This window comes from Trachurus japonicus, chromosome 13, assembly GCF_045865225.1.
Source record: "Trachurus japonicus isolate A0001 chromosome 13, Traja_1.0".
NCBI classification, from domain to species: Eukaryota; Metazoa; Chordata; class Actinopteri; order Carangiformes; family Carangidae; genus Trachurus; species Trachurus japonicus.
The window spans coordinates 344,577-362,650 of NC_140919.1; the positions used below are offsets into that span (position 1 = coordinate 344,577).

At 42.4% G+C, this 18,074-nt stretch overlaps 1 protein-coding gene and 1 pseudogene across 2 annotated transcripts in view; both read right to left on the reverse strand.

Annotated features, from left to right (window-relative positions):
* Positions 1–18,074, reverse strand: part of LOC146975173 (uncharacterized) — a 197,031-nt gene that overhangs the window by 144,346 nt on the left and 34,611 nt on the right. The gene's annotated exons all lie outside the window — the stretch shown is intronic.
* Positions 7,980–17,680, reverse strand: LOC146975179 (dehydrogenase/reductase SDR family member 13-like; annotated as a pseudogene). Its single transcript, XR_015037419.1, has 5 exons — positions 17,530–17,680; positions 16,847–16,975; positions 15,420–15,525; positions 14,095–14,421; positions 7,980–8,527 (listed from the first exon to the last, which is right to left on the reverse strand). The product of XR_015037419.1 is annotated as a dehydrogenase/reductase SDR family member 13-like (transcript).

Below are 18,074 nucleotides of genomic sequence, written 5' to 3' on the forward strand. Positions count from 1 at the left end.
CTGTGTGATAATAAACTCCTGGACCAGAGGACGAAAGAAACAGGGGGAGGTCAGGGGTCAGAGGTCAGGGGTCAGGGGGTAAAAACACACATGCTAGTAGTAGAAAACACTCATGAAAAGGTCGTTGGCACAGTTCATTTGGTCACTAATGAAAACTTCTTCGTGGCAAAGTCTTCTGCTCCTCTGTGTGGACGCTGCCCTCTGCTGGACGAACACTGAGCGCTGCAGCTTCCTGACAGGCAGCCACCATGTGCTGTGTCAGTGAGTGTGTGTGTATAAGTGTGTGTTTATGTGTGTGTGTGTGTGTGTGTGTGTGTGTGTACATGTGTGTGTGTGTGTGTCATGCGCTCACACAAGCTCTGCAGGACTGGGGAGACTCTAGGATGCGTCACAGTGTGATCAAACTCACAAGCATGCAGACAAATCCACATGTCTGAACGGACACCATGAGCATTCCACGTGAAGGTGAATGTAAACAGATCAAGGCCAAGCGCCGGAGCTCAGCAGCACTTCTCCACCCCCCCCCTCCCCCAGATCAGGGGCTTCATCTGGGCCGGGAGGAGACCGGGTCCATCTGGACCTGCTCCGGAGAGGTGGAGGTCTGGAAAACTGTCTGGGAGAGTGAAGGGAGGAAGAGTGGAGCGTCGGGTCTCCTCCTCCTCCTCGGTCACTTGTTGTCCATCAGAGACTGGACTTTGTGAACCAGCTCCCGACCCGTGCTATCTTCAGGATGTGTTGGACATCATGACGCTCAGCCATCTCTGTGGATCAGACAGATAATCATTAATCCATGAGCTACTGGGTGTGTGAGTGCGTGCGTGTGTGTGTGTGTGTGTGTGTGTGTGTGTCTCACCGTTGAAGAACTTGATGATGTCAGTGAAGTCCATGTTGTTGTCCATGATGATGACACGGTAAACTGTGACCAGAGCCAGAGCGAGGAAGAGGACAAAGTGCTGCGAGGAAATCCTGGGCGCCACCCAGATCACCTCCCACACAGCAAACACGTCCTCATACAGGAGCTCTGCGCACACAAACACACACACACACACACACACACACACACACATACATTTGTGACGTGGTCGGGCAATTTTGGACAAACTTTGGCAATTCAGATTCTTTAAAGGAGAAACCAACTCCGACAGCTTAAAGCAGAAGTAAGGTGAATGTTTGTGTTAATCTAAGTCTTAAATAGTTGTATCTTCCGACAGCAATCACTTCTATAGAGTGTTTGGTCTGAAACACGGGTCTGTCAGTCACTCTGCTCTGCTCTGAGCCCAGGAGAAAACTTTCCTTGTATCCTACAACCTTTATCCTATGAGGAGAGAGAACGGCATAAAGGGGCAGTCCTCTCTGTGTGTGCAGCCAAGGGATGCGCCTGAATGTGGTGACGTAGGGACGAGGACGGGGACTGATAACTCCATCTGCTGACAAGAAGTTAGACAAAACCACCGGATCACTTACTTCTGCTTTAAGTAACTTCCGGCGGTCTTTCAGGGGTTAATGAAGAGACGTCACTCTCTACGGTTTAGAGAGAGTAACGTCTCAAAGTAATGTATTACACTATCAGAGAAAATAAACACGTGCTCTACGGCTTCACTTTCCGCTGAATGAGTATGTAGCCTACAATAAAACTCAGTGAGATTAAACATCAATTCATTATCCAACTTGTAATGAGAAACAAACCAGGAAGTGGGGAGTCGGAAATGGGGACTGTTCGCCTTCAAATTAAAGGTTGCACATTGATGGACACACCATGGAGTGCCATTTTTGTCCAAATTTGATAGCTAGATAAATAAATAGGCTAAATCCTTAATGAATAAAATAAAATAAAAATCTCAAAATAAGTTTAGAAATAGATGTAGACATATATGCAAACACAATGTTTGTTTATTAATTAATTAATTACTTAATTCATTTACTGATTCTTTTTTTTTTTCAATTTTCTTTTCTGTACAGGTTTAAAATAAACAGTTCAAACAGTTGGGATGTTAAGGAGTTAGTAATTCCACTAACTGTAATTCTGTTATTATGGAAGGTGCACAACACTTAATTTATTATTATTTATCTCCCTGTTACAATATGAAGTCCTTCACTCCTTTATTTATTTTTTATGTATTTATTATGATGTATGAGTTAGAAGCTCTTATTTTGAAAGGCCACACTAACGAGCCCCTGCAGACTTGGCGGGTTGACCCGTTTCTAGGCAACAGTCTGCTGTGGGAGTCTCGTGGTAGGTTGACTTGTACTGAGCTCCGTTAATCTAACTTTCTATTTGAGGGTTAAAGGTGACTTTATTGATCATACATGTGAAGATCTGCTCCAGACAACAACTGCTGATGTTCTGTGATGATGCTGAGTGAGAGACATGACAAGTTCATTGATACGGAAAAGCTTTTCACTCACTTTGATAGCTTCATGTTAGCTTGTGGCTAATCCTAGCAGCGTGACTGTTGAACAGGCAGAGAGTGTTGTGAAGGTTATTCTGGGCTGTGGTTCTGCTGGCTCCACTGGTTTTTGGATATAGGCTCATGCTGAACATTGTATTGATAAACTCATCAGTCATTCTGTGCTGATTGGGATGTAGCAGATCAGTGTTTAATAGCTAACGTTTAGCTTCATTGTTGCTGTGGAGCCGTGGTTCTGCTGGACTTCTTCCTGTCTCTGCCCAATCACAAATGAGAGGTTTCATTAGCAAAACTTCAAACTCTTTTAGTTAAGAAACAAAAAACACATTGATCACATCATTTTGTCTCTAGTCTTTGCTTTAGAATTAAAAACCAGATACATCTACATGAATTTGGCTTCTGGTTTCAAAATAAAATAACAATAACAGTAAAAAACTAAAAAGGCATCATTTTTTATATTATGTTTTTAATTTCTTGATTGTGACACCAATGATGTCAGAATTTCTTTTAGTTTTAAAATAAATCACAGACTTTTTTAAGTTTTTAAGTGAGCTACAGGACAAATAAAAAAAATTGATCACATGATTTCATTTCTAGTCTTTGGTTTATAATGATGTTTTTAAATGATAATAAATGATGGATGATGTGATGAGACTCAGACCTGAAACAGTGAACATTTAACACTCACCTGTTGATATTCTTATCAATGTAACGCAGTGCCACCTAACAACCACAAGGGGTCAGGGCATGAACTTCTCTGTCCTGTAGCTTTGACAGTGTTTAAAGAAAAGTCCAGTAAATAGCTGTTAAAAGCAGGAGGTCAGCTTGTGGAAACATCAGTGTGCTTCACCATGGTCTGACTGGAGTTTTCTTCACTAACAGCTTCTCCTTCATGGATGCTGACGACCTGTGAGCTCCATGAAGGCTCATGACAGAGGCTCATCACAGCTGCTGCTGCTACATCACATGCTGTCCACCTGGATTCATCAGCCAGCACATCTTCCCATGTGTCACAGCTGATCTACAGGGATTCAGGCAGCGTTCACACAGACTCTACACAAAGGTCAGAGACAGTCACATCCACCAGCACTGATACACAACTCTGAGGATTCATCTATTAGTATTAAGTTTATTAAGTTACCAAGATGGTCGGCTACACAGCTGATGAGTTTCTAAGACTGAAATGGTCTGGGTATCATCACATAATCCATATTTGTTCTTTTTCTAAAGGAAAAAAAACCTGTAAATCTGCTGTTTCAAAATGAAAATGGAAAAAAAAGCTTTTGGCATCAGAAGAGAAAAAAAAAAAAACTGTCAAAATGGTGCATCTTTGGTGTTTGACAGTTTCTTTTATTTGGCTTTTATTTATATTTATTCACTCTTGATGTCCTCGTCCTGTCTGTGCACTGAGCTACTGTCTCTGTCAAATGAGAATGAAAATAAGACACCATGTCTTAATGAGAGTACCTGTATAAATAAAGGTTAAATTAAAAATGAAATGAAATGAAAGGATTAATTAGAAAAACTCAGAATTTGAATATTTTGTTTGATTTTCTTTCTTTCTGTTATGAAACAAAAACCAAATTGAACAAATTATTTTGTTTCTAATCTTTGGTTTAATTAAATTAAAAATCAGATCCATCCATATGAATATGGTTTCTGGTTTCAAATAAATAATTATAAAAGTAATTAAAAAATAAAGAAGGAGAAGAATTTCATGTCTTGATTGTGACACAAATAACTCTTATTCTCTTTTGGTTTGAAAGTAAATCACAGACTGATGTTTATTAGAGATACATTTTTTATTTAGTTAAGAAACAAAAAACAACTTGATCACATGATTTCATTTCTAGTCTTTGGTTTATAATGATATTTTTAAATGATAATAAATGATGGATGATGTGATGAGACTCAGACCTGAAACAGTGAACATTTAACACTCACCTGTTCATATTCTTCTCAATGTAACGCAGTGCCACCTAACAACCACAAGGGGTCAGGGCATGAACATGAATGAAGACTCATATGAAAGTGGTGTGTTCAGGTAGAAGGTCACATGACCAGGCTGGACTGCAGGCTCACTTCACTGTGTTTCAGAGTGGACTGGTTTCTGGCTCTAGTCTGAGCAACATGACTGGGAACACAGTCAGTCCACTGTTGAAGAACCATAACAACTGTAACCTACAGACTACATGAGTATAGTAGTTACAGGAGAAGCTTATGCACTGCAAAAACCCCAAATCTTTCCAAGAATATTTGTCTTATTTCTTGTCAAAATGTCTCATTTCAAGTCAAATTAATCTCTTTCCACTTTAAACAAGACTCATCACCTAAAAATGAACTTGTTTTTAGATCATTTTCACTTGTTTCAAACTAATTTTCACTTGAAATAAGTAGAAAAATCTGCCAGTGAAAGCAATTTTTTTTGTGCTTGTAATAAGAAAGAAAAACTTGCTCCACTATCAGATTTTTCTACTTATTTCAATTGAAAATCTGCTTGAAAGAAGTAAAAAAAAATAGTGTCTAAAAACTACTTTTTATGTGATGAGTCTTATTTTAAGTAGAATGAGATTAGTTTCGATTGGAAAAAAAGACAAATGTTCTTGGTAAGAGTTTGAGTTTTTGCAGTGTGGGTTAAGGTAGGAGCCAGCCAATCATCTTCAATCAAACACTATGACAACTAGTATCATATATCGCCGTGACGACAGACAGGACGTTGGATGTGACGTGAGAGAAGTGACATTGTCAGCGAGCCACACGGCTGCAACAAAGGATGTAAGGAGCCACCAGAGCAGCAGAGAGAGGTGAGTTCACTATTCACTACTATTAATGATGCACAGTAGAGTCTGTTGCAGAGCAGCGTCCATGTCAGAGATTACAAGAGTTTTTATTACAACAACTGTCACATTCACTGAAAAAGCTCGGGACTTTCGGGGTGACCTCCGTGTTATGTGGCCCACTGAATATGGCAGTAGTGGAACTCCCATCATGCCTCTGGGCCGAGCCGACGGCGTTGTGGATGTGATGCTGCGTGTTGATGAATGCTATGCTAGTGGATTAAATGGATGAGTAATGAGACTTTGACAGGAACCACATGGGGCTTTGAACCATGGATTTTCATCAACGACAACACTGACTAACAACAAAGATAATGTTCAGTAAAGTCAGATGTGTTAAACCTACAGTCACTGATGTTGTGCTTCATTTGTTTGAATCATCATCAGGAATCAGTGTTTAGTTGAAACTGTTTCCATTGTTACTAACAGGTGAATATTGTCTGTAACGGGCTACAACTGGTCAGATGAAATGAGTACGAGAGCCTTTACTTTCTGACCTCTTTATGTTGACATGTATATTCACACAGTTGGTCTGCTGACACTTCTATACTTCTATATTTCCTGTATCATTGTGTAGACTTGAGTCTGTTTTTCACTCTTCTCCACAGTTATATGCCAGAGATGGGACCAAGTCACACATGTGCAAGTCTCAAGTAAGTCTCAAGTCATTTTTCTTTGGGTAAGTCAAGTCAAGTCACCTTATTATTGCAATTTCACCCGCAGAATCTAATCTAAATAAAGTGTCGACAATATATTAGAATAGAAAATCTATTCTATCATGACAACACCATTCTCAGCCTGCACTCAATAACCATAGACATACGGTAACAGTCACCTGTTACCAGCGTTACCATAGCGAGGAGGAGCTAACGTGTCCTTTTTTAATCTCCTCTCCTTCAGCCTCACGTTCTCACTGCTGCAGATGGTGCTGCAACCCAACTACAGCTGTTAGCTGATTGGCTGCTCATAGCATCCTGGGATGTTTCAATGTTCCACATTCTTTGACTTTTGAATATAAAATATCAAATTATTATCTAAAACTACTTGGTAACAGCGGCGGCGACGCGGCGATGAAGCAGCGTGACAGGCCGCTCACCGTCACTGAAACTCTGGATGAAGTCTCCGATTAAAAACACTGAGCTGCGAGCGTCATATCACGGCCGCTGCAGCGACCCTGACGGCCCCTTTGCTCCGTATCAACCCCCCCTCTCACTCTCTCTCCCCCTCCCTCTCTCTCTCCAGCCGTCCTTTCAAAATAAATGCATGAAAAGTCTGGCGGTGAAAAAAAAAAAACACAGACTGAGCTGGTGCCGTGCCGGTGAGAAATTCAGCGGTGGCGGCTGGTCATTCAAGTCATTCACGTCATCGTGTCTCAAGTCCCGAGTCTTTAACCTCCAAGTCCGAGTCAAGTCGCAAGTCTTTTATTTTTTGTCAAGTCACAAGTCATCAAAATAGCGACTCGAGTCGACTCGAGTCCAAGTCACAGTGACTCGAGTCCCCATCTCTGTTATGCTACAGTCAGGATTAGAGGTAAGTATTACACTCTTTCATATTTATTCAGTTATTGTCATTGTAAATTGTTAAAGTAGAATTAGTGTAAAAAATCCAGCTCAGTTGGTAGAGCACCTGCCCCATGTGTTGAGGCTATAGTCCTCACTGCAGGCGACCCCGGTTCGAATCCCGCACCGAGCGGCCCTATCCTGCGTGTCACTCCCCCCCTCTCTGCCTCCCAATTCCTGTCTCTCTCTCAACTGTCCTGTACATTAAAGGCCAAAAAGCCCCAAAAATATACTTTAATATTTAATGAACAACACCCACACCCTCGTCTCTGCACAGGGTTTTAACATGTCAAAGATTTAAGAACAAAACTTAGTTGAATAAAATCTTAATTAATCTTCAAACATTCTGATATCCAAAATAAACATACCAGAATGATAAGTGGGTTCTTATTTTAACTGTGTGTGCACATCCAGCCCTCCCTCTAACAAGACGTCCTGACAGGAAAGACGTTTTCTTGTGTTATTAAACAGTTTTAGCAGCGATCAGCACCTTGGCATGTTGTGGTTTTATATAACATCATTTATCCTCTTCCTCCTTTTGTATAAAACTTTCTGTAGACATGAAACACTGTTGTCACTTTGTACTGGTTCAGCAACAACACAACAGTTGTTCAACAGCAGAGCATCAAGAGCAGACATGTGCAAATTGTTTTTTAAGATACTTTACATCAATGCATTAATACATGTTTAATTAACAGATTTATAGAACATGTTCCCCTATGTCAACAGGCAAAGGACCTGCAGTACCTTGCCGCAACACACACACACACAGAAATGTCCTAATTTCTAAAACATAAAACTTGAGACTAAAGAGGGGTCAGCTCAAAATGAAGTCGTCATCGTTCAATCTGCATTTTGAGGTAAATCTTTGCTGAGATCTTGAGTGGATTTCAACTTTGAAACATCATTTTGTACCTTTGATAAAACTCAAAATTGAGGGACAAAAAACCACCCAGTGTTTTTGTTTACTTCCTTTTCATTTAGTTCAATCAAAGTTCACAAGAGAGGGATTATGATGATGATAAAAACACACACACACACACACACACACACACACACACACACACACACACACACACACACACACACACACACACACACACACACACACACACACACACACACACACACACACACACAGGGCTTTAACGACTGAGCCGACATGTCTGAGCTCAGGCTGGTGGCTTCATCCTGACCTGGCTGAACATCTGGACCAGCTGCAGACTGTTACATGAACCATTCATCTGTTTTTTAAACCAGTCGGTCATCAAGTCTGAAGAACGCTGCTCCATACAGTGCAGTAAGAAAAGTTGGTTTGACCACAATCATGGCGTCTCTTTGAGGAACAGTAGGCCCAAGTGTTAAAGTAGCCTCAGACCAACATGAATACAGAAACCCTGCAGAGCCGTGTCGTGTGGACCCGGTCTCTCTCTGCAGCTCCTGGATCAGGACTCTAGAGTCCGTCACGATAACCCGGTCAACCTCTCGCTCACCTCCCACAGCTTCTTAGCCAGGGCGTCGTCTCGTCCCTTCGCTGCCACCTGCTGCAGAGCGCAGTTAGAGAAGTAGCGTCCGCTCAGCGGCTCGATGCCCTCCTGCAGAGCGCAGTGCAGGCTGGTCTGAGACCCCGCCTCCGGGTCCATGAAGAAGAGCTTGGCCACGGGCATCAGGAGGAGCTGCAGCCACCGGCTCAGACTGCCACACAGGGCTGTGGAGACGACTCCTGGGAAGAGCAGAGATGAGGAGCTTTAATGAGCTGCTCAGTCACACTACAGTCACTCACTCACTCTGCTGTTAAAGGCTGGAAATGTTCCTCTGCTCCTGGAATTTAATTTGATGTTTTCATCTGTAAGAAGATATATTTGTAGTTTTAGAAACCAAAAACCATCTCAGTGTAGTTTTCCATCTCCTCTCTCAGCTTCTCTCTGGAGCTCTAGTAACAACAGGAAGTCCTGACGGCTGGTTTTAAGGCTCAGTTTCTGAATACAGGCTGTGTGCATTTCTCTGTGGACTGAGGCTTTGATACTTTCCCAGTATTAATATAGAACCTAGAGCTGCTTTATAATCAGGGGTGCACATAACTGGTACGCAGGTACGCATGCACGGCGAAAATGAGAAATGCGTAACATCACGTGTGTCGCTACGGCGCATTTGCGTACCTGACAGTTACCGCCATCAGAGACCTTGTCTACACAAAGCTAAAAAACATGTCTAAAAAACAAAAGACATTAAGCAGCTTTTTTGGCGTTTCACCACCACCAAAGAAACTACAAACCGAGCCAGAGCCGAAGAAAAGAGGTTTTTCTGAAAAGTGGCTCCAAGATGTGCAGTGGCTTGATGTTAATGAGGAGCGCACTGAAATGTGGTGCAAGATTTGCCACTCGCATCCACAGCTAGCAGACAATACAGGTGCATTTTATAAGGGCTCAAAAAATGTAAATCATCCTTTATTTGATAAACAAATGGCGAGACAAGCTAAATGAAGAACAACGGCAAGCCCTGTGTAATATTTTTCTCCTTGCCTTTCATAAGGATAAACACACACGTCCCATGTCTTCCTATTCTGAGGATATCACTTTACTGAAGCGGCTTGGAGTGAATGTCGGAGGTGCTTATCACTCACGTGAAGGAGGCACACGGATAATGCAGACCATCTCACACACTATCAGCGGGGAGTTAAGAGAAAAGTTGCAGTCTGCTGCATTTTGGGGGCTGCTTTCTGACGGATCTGAGGACATCACAAAAACCGAGCAGGAAATCGTTTACATCGTGTCTGTGTCCAGCAACGGAGAATTCACGTCGGACTTTCTTGGATTGATTGAACTGGGTGCTGACCGAACCGCGCAGGCTATAACAGATGGACTTGTGAGGCTTTTCCACGACGCAGGCTTGGATGACTGGACAACGAAGTTGGTCGCCGTGTGCACAGACAGGGCTGCTGTTAACGTCGGTACGTACAACAGTGTTGTGCCCAAACTACGACAACTTGTGGCGGTAGGAAACTCTCTTGTGCATATTCTGTGCACTGCACACACACTGGAGAACTGCGCAAAATCAGCTGATCGCAACGTTCCTTACTGCGAGACATTTAATCGCTCTGTGGTCAAGCTGCTGCAGTTTTATTTACAAAAAGGTGGAGCAAAACACACTGCAGCACTGAAGAAATTGTGTGAAGAAAATGGCATCTCCTTTGTGAAACTGGGCAAGTTTCATAATATCAGATGGTCTGCATGGAGACATGAAACACTGTTAAAAAATATCTAGACTATTGCCAGCCATTAAAATGCAACTGGCCACGAGTGATAACAGTGAATTGCAGCATGTCTGCACAGAGGGTTTTCAGTGCTTTCTGGCCAACATGCTGGATATTGGCAACATTTTGAAGACCACATCCATTAGGTTTCAGAAGGAAAAGCTGACCATTGGAGAATGTAAGGATGAACTCATGGTGGCTATTGGACAGTTCACACTTCTGCTTGATAATGAAGGCCACCACAGCAGCACTCAAACTGTTTCTAATACCGATGCTGACAAGTCAAACTTACTCAGGGGATTAATTGAACAGTTTGAAATCAGATTTGACTCCCTCAAGTCATGTGATCATTTCTTAGTATTTAATCCTTCAACATGGCCTCAAGAAATGCAAGAACTCCACCGTTTTGGCAACACAACAGTTTGCAGCATTCTTCAGAAATATGAGGCCACCTTGAAACTTGACAGAGACACCACTGTGAGAGAATGGATGCGCTTAAAGCAGGCAGGAAAACGCTTGGGAGCCTCCTCTGTGTATGACTTGGTTCAAATAGTGAACACAAGTGGCCCAGATGATTACTCTAACATCAACAAGTTGGTTAAACCGTCTCTTACACTGCCTTTAAGCAGTGCAGCTTGTGAGAGGGGATTCTCACATCTCAACATCATAAAAACCAAGTACAGATCTCGTCTGTCACCTGCTCGTCTCTCAGCCTTGATGCACATTCACCTGTCAAAAAAGACCACAGAGACATTTGACCCAAAGCCAGCTGTTGACCTCTGGATGGAGACAGCTGCTCGGAGGCTTAATCAGAGACAGGAAGGCAAATCTTCATCATCCACCACGCAGGATGAAGCAGAGGACAGTGGGGGGGAGACTGAGGACGATAGTGAGGAAGACTGCACTTATTAGGACCGCACGCCGCAGGGGTGAGTACCAAACACTCTCCCCTGGTACTCATCTGAGTAGCTCTATGTGTACCCCTGTTTATAATCACACTACACCTTTATACTGTATGGAGCTTTAACACAAACATCTACCTTTATACTGTATGGAGCTTTAACACAAACATCTACCTTTATACTGTATGGAGCTTTAATACAAACATCTACCTTTATACTGTATGGAGCTTTAATACAAACATCTACCTTTATACTGTATGGAGCTTTAATACAAACATCTACCTTTATACTGTATGGAGCTTTAATACAAACATCTACCTTTATCCTGTATGGAGCTTTAACACAAACAGCTACCTTTATAGAGCTCCGGACCCCACGTGACCTCCAGCGTTCGAGCGGCCATTTTGGCAGGAAACTGACCAGTGCGGAAGCATTGACTGTAAGCGCCGAAGCCGTCTGAGTTCACATGATCTCTCTTTAATTCCAACACATTGGACTTGATATAAAAAAAACTAAATGGATTAAATATTACCGACCCTTATAATGCCCCCGGGGTGCTTTTCAAAAATATTTTTGCCTAACAGGATGTCCTAGACCTGCAGTATCTGGACACAGCTACCTGATCAAGTACTCTACAAGCATACAAAAGCCGGCTTTATGCTCTTTGTGCTCCACAAAATGACACAAGCAAGAAAGACGGTGACAAAAAGAAAAGAAAGAGGCAAACACATAAGATGTGAGTCTCCTTCGCCTCCAGCCTTTCCAAGCTGACCCAGAGGTCGCAGCGCACCGCCGCATCCGCCGCGGGCTGATCAGCACCGGGGAGAGCTCCCGGCCGGCACCCCGATAGCACCCCGGACAGCTACGAGCTAACGTTAGCCATGCTACACTGTATTAACTGGGATGATACGACACTTACCCCTCTAGTGAGGATACAGCAGGCTTCTGCTGGTAGATTCCACAGCTGGACGTTCATCACAAAGCCAGACTGCGTCCATGTGTAATTTAACCCTCCAGGCTTTTGTATGCTTTTAGAGCAGCGCGATGCAAAGTTGATCAGGTAGCCTAACTTAGCTGTGTCCACATACTGCAGGTCTGGGACGTCCGCCGGCGGCCGGAGATACTTTTGAAAAGCACCCCGGGGGCATTATAAGGGTCGGTAATATTTAATCTATTTAGTTTATATATATATATTAAGTCCAATGTGTTGGAATTAAAGTGTGATCATGTGAACAGACGGCTTAAAATCTTCCATTTTACTGCCAAAATGTTATGCAGCTGTTCTCCTGGTCCACCGATCCACGTCTGTCCTCCCGCACTATCTACATGTACAGTCACATTGTTTACGTTACGTTGTGTGTTTTAATTAATCCTGTAACACACACAGTGTGATCGCGGTACCGACAGAGTGACAGGCAGGCTCATTGTCAATGTGCAGAGGGATGAGGGACAGCTGACTCCCCACAGTGACTCCCGACACTTAAACCTAAAACCCTGACATGTCAAGCTTTAGGGTGTGTTTGAGGACTAATTTATCCGTCTAGCCATCATAACTATGACATCTGAAATGGTAAACACAGCTGATCGATCGAAAAAATTACGCCGGAGTGAATTTTTTCTGTCACTGAAAACGGCTGGTTCTTGAACGTAACTCGGTCAAAGTAAGACGCATCCTCAATATGTTTAGCAGTTCTGTTAGGTCATACTACATGCTGACAAAGTTATACATGTAAAACTTGTATGGGCTCGGAGAAAATCGCTTTGTTATTCTCATTCCGCACCCGGCTCTCCCCTGTATCTACGCTACGAAAATCTTCAGATTCCTGCCAAAATGGCGTCGCTGTCAGTTTCGGGGCTGCGTGACGTCACCGTGACGTCAGCTCCCGGAGCTCTATACTGTATGGAGCTTTAATACAAACATCTACCTTTATACTGTATGGAGCTTTAATACAAACATCTACCTTTATACTGTATGGAGCTTTAATACAAACATCTACCTTTATACTGTATGGAGCTTTAACACAAACATCTACCTTTATACTGTATGGAGCTTTAACACAAACATCTACCTTTATACCGTATGGAGCTTTAACACAAACATCTAGCTTTATACCGTATGGAGCTTTAACACAAACATCTACCTTTATACCGTATGGAGCTTTAACACAAACATCTACCTATATACCGTATGGAGCTTTAATACAAACATCTGCCTTTACACAAACATCTACCTTTATACTGTATGGAGCTTTAACACAAACATCTACCTTTATACCGTATGGAGCTTTAACACAAACATCTACCTTTATACTGTATGGAGCTTTAATACAAACATCTACCTTTATACTGTATGGAGCTTTAACACAAACATCTACCTTTATACTGTATGGAGCTTTAACACAAACATCTACCTTTATACTGTATGGAGCTTTAATACAAACAGCTACCTTTATACTGTATGGAGCTTTAACACAAACATCTACCTTTACACAAACATCTACCTTTATACTGTATGGAGCTTTAACACAAACATCTACCTTTATACTGTATGGAGCTTTAATACAAACAGCTACCTTTATACTGTATGGAGCTTTAACACAAACATCTACCTTTATACTGTATGGAGCTTTAACACAAACATCTACCTTTATACTGTATGGAGCTTTAACACAAACATCTACCTTTATACTGTATGGAGCTTTAACACAAACATCTACCTTTATACTGTATGGAGCTTTAACACAAACATCTACCATTACACAAACATCTACCTTTACACAAACATCTACCTTTATACTGTATGGAGCTTTAATACAAACATCTACCTTTATACTGTATGGAGCTTTAATACAAACATCTACCTTTATACTGTATGGAGCTTTAACACAAACATCTACCTTTATACCGTATGGAGCTTTAACACAAACATCTACCTTTATACTGTATGGAGCTTTAATACAAACATCTACCTTTATACTGTATGGAGCTTTAACACAAACATCTACCTTTATACTGTATGGAGCTTTAATACAAACATCTACCTTTATACTGTATGGAGCTTTAACACAAACATCTACCTTTATACTGTATGGAGCTTTAAAAGCTCTAGTTTTAAACCATGTGTAGTCCACTGACCTGGGTGCAGACTGTAGCAGGTGACTCTGCTGCCCTCCAGCCGGTTGGCCAGCTCCCTGGTGAAGAGCACATTACACAGCTTGCTGCTGCAGTAGGCCTGGAGGTCGTGCCAGCCGGACCGACCCGACACCAAATCTTTCTGGGACGCCAGCAGAGGGAAGTGGACGTTACCGAAGCGGTGCAGCAGCGCGGCCACGGTGACGACGCGGCTGGGCCCGCACCGCTGCAGCCGCTGCAGGAGGAGGTTGGTGAGCAGGAAGTGACCCAGGTGGTTCACCCCCAACGCCGCGCCGAAGCCTTCCGCCGTCCGCCCTGGACCCATCACACCTGAAATACAGAGAGTGTATTACAGACTGTGTACACCGTGTGAGGAATGACGTCACTGTGATGCCTCAAACAACATACAGTTATGTAGATTCAATACAACTTACCTCAGGCTCTCTTTGCAAAAACTGGCATTGCATCTTTTTCTTGCTGCAACCAGGTGCACATTCAACTCCTCTTCTTCCTCTCTGGGTTTCTCCATACATATAAACACTTCTATTGCAGGAGCTTAATTCCTGCTTAGATTCACAGTTTACCACTACAGCTGCGCTCGATGACGATGTTTCTGTAGTTTGATTTGTGTTGTACCCAACGACTCAGGTGTTAGTGATGGTACTGTCGCTAGGGCTGTCAACGATTATTATAAATTCGAATATATATTTGAATATTAAAAAAAAAAAAAGATTTGGAAAAAAACACGTCGGTGGCTGCTTTGTCAGTGGGCGCACTGCAGTGACAGGTCACAGGAGTTGCACTTGCACAGCGTCACTCACTGCTGAAAGTGAGACGCAACAAAAACAATGGCAGAGAGAAAAACTAAATGGCTGAAAGTTCAGAGCAGAGAGTGCAGTTTGGACTCCCCAAACCCCGTTTGGAAATACTTAGGATTTTGGTCACAGCAAAAAATGCGGAATATGTGCAATGTTTTCAAATACATGTTAAAACTGAAATAAAAATACCTATACCAGTAGTTATGTCTTGTTGTATTAGTTTGTCCTCCTGTTATTGACATAACGTGCAAATATAGATATTCAAATGGTTCAAACCTGCGTGTGTTTTTTTAGAGAGAATATTTGAACGTCATTTGGAGCAATTCTGACCTCAGACTTGATGCTTAGTCCATGTCCAATAGATCCATGTCACATGTCTGTGGTCTAGAATGAACTAGGTCTCCTTATTCTACCACAATGTTCTGACTTTGTTTCATGAAATTAAGACAAAACATGGATGGAGCATACAAGGTAAAGGACTATTTCATCATATTTCTACATAATCTTCACCTGCGTTGTTGACGAGTAGATCCAGTCTGGGCTCGGTCTTCAAGAAGGTTTCGGCAAACCTGCGAACGGACTTCAGACTCGCCAGATCCAGCTGCATGAACATCACCTGAGGGGTATTGCACAAAACCTAGATCAGGGATTAAGCCGGGATATGTTGGTTATCCTGGCTTAATTTGGCCTCAAGTCGGTTGCATGAAAGCAGCTCAAATCTATCCTGGTCAAGTTACCATGGTGATTCATTCTCTGCAGCTAGCCTGCTCCAGACCAGGCTAACAGCCAGGCTTAGTTGATTCTGTTGTCTTTATCTGTGAAGTCAGCAGTCACTCTGATCAGAAATCAACGTGTTTCAGACAGTTATTCCATGTCCTTATGTTCATATTGGCCTGATTTATAAACAAACTAAATACATTTACAAATCTGTGTCCATCTATGATATTTTATGACCACTAGTAGCTATATATTACTGGCTTCTCATAAAAAGCAATGTAGCAAAAATGGCATATAGATTTATTTTTCTATTTTTTTTTTAATAAAATGTTAATATATTGGCCTAATGTTGGTAGAGGTAAGAAAATGAGAATAAAATTGAGTGACTGTGAGCAACCACCTTCCAAATAATTTATAAACCTCATGTGAACATTGTTATCAGCAATTTATTGAAGCAGCAGACTGCATAATGTTTTTATATTTACCGGTAATTCATTTTCACCTGTTGAACTTTTGGCCACTTTTGCTGTATGAACTTGTATTACTTGTTATGTACTTCAGATTATAAGGAATTTGTGCAATGAATCAACTTCCACTGCTCATCATTAAGGCAAAGTGCACAACTGTTGGTTTGTGAAAGGAACTTGAGCTGTGATTATAGTTTTGGATTATTCAATCAGTCCGCAGTTGTCCGCTGCCTCTCTCTGAGCTTTACGACAGTGGTGCTTTTTTTTTTTTTTTTTTTTAAGAGGTGAGTCACCTGACGTCAGCACTAAGTTCCTGTTGATTGGAGGAAAGTAGCCACACCTGTCCTCTCATCAGTGAATCTGTGATCAATGTCTGTGGTCTACTGACGAGAGAATAAGTTCCACCTGGCTTGACAAAGCCGCTGCTCCTCAGCCTGGATCAGCGTTCGTGCAACCAATTAAGCCAAGATGCTCCGACCAGACTAGGTCAAGCCGCGCTTGCTCAGTTATCCTGGATTTCTTTATTCTACTTTTGTGCAATAGCCCCCTGGTTGTTCCCGCTCTCCTGAAACATAAACAACAACAAGGACTCTGGTTAGAAGAAGAAAAGTGAGGCTGATATCAAACAGGTGTGTATCTGCACTCTGCTCTGTGGTCACGGTTTTCAGAGTAGTTGATCTACTGACATCATGTGATCTGGACTCAGCGATCTCAATGAGCAGCCGACGACGCAGCGTCTTCCTCGTGGCGTACAGTACTACTCACTCTGCGGATGTCGAAAGCAGCGGCCTCAGCTCTCTCCTTGTCTCGACAGGCCAGGATCCCGCGCTCCTCTCTTCGCCAGGTCCAGAGCCGTGGTTTTGCCGATGCCAGTGTTGCTTCCTTTGCACGGGGGGAAAAAAAAACATTTCAGACACGTCAAACTCAACAAAGATGGCACCGTATTGAACTCAGTGAAGCCTAACTGTCGATCAAAACCCTTTGTATTTAATATTTCTTGTTGACAACACATACACAAAGGATAAAATATGAATCAAATGTAAAATATGAGACAAGGACAGTTGGATGAGCCACCGATCCACATCATGGTGCAGCTCAAGCTATTTTCCTAAATAGTAGCTTTAATTTGTTAATTTGTTGTCAGGGCTACGGTAAAGATCTGACTCGTATATTATTAGATATTTTAAGATGCAAACTCTTTTTCCTGTTAGTTGGGACCTGTTGAAGTTTATCACCTGACCTTTATTTTGAAACATTGATCCAGCGGCCATTAAACCAACTGTAGCTTCACTTTGCCGCTAAACTTTGTTGTTTTATTAACAATAAACCCCTTTTTAAATCAGATTTGACACAAAACAACCAGTGTTTTACGTAAACAGCGACGTCACGGCTGTTTGCTCCACGTGCAGCAGCAGCCGACAGGTGAGGCTCGTTACCTGTAACAATGGCCGTCTTCCCCTCCAGCGTCACGGGACTCGAACATCTCGCTCCTCGGAACAAACCGTAGTAAACTATCACGTAGAAGCAGACTGCTGCTGCTCCGAGACACAGCAGCAGCGGCATCACGGCGCTGCACCGCTGCTGCTCAGTCAAGGCGGCCGACGGCACAGCGAGCGCTCTTCCGGTCGGGACTTATAAATAAATAAAGTTCACGTGGCTGGATGGAAGTACAAAAAGGAGCCTATAGGTTATCTAAAGAGCCAAAAAGCCGAATTTTATACATAAATGAATGTGATAATTTGTCATTTTCACTAATTGAAAGACTTAGCTTTAAAGGAGAAACCAACTCAGACAGCTTAACTTCCGGTGGTCTTTCAGGGGTTAATGAAGAGACGTCACTCTAAGGTTTAGAGAGAGTAACGTCTCAAAGTAATGGATTACACTATCAGAGGAAATAAACACGCGCTCTACGGCTTCACTTTCCGCTGAATGAGTATGTAGCCTACAATAAAACTCAGTGAGATTAAATGTCAATTTGTTT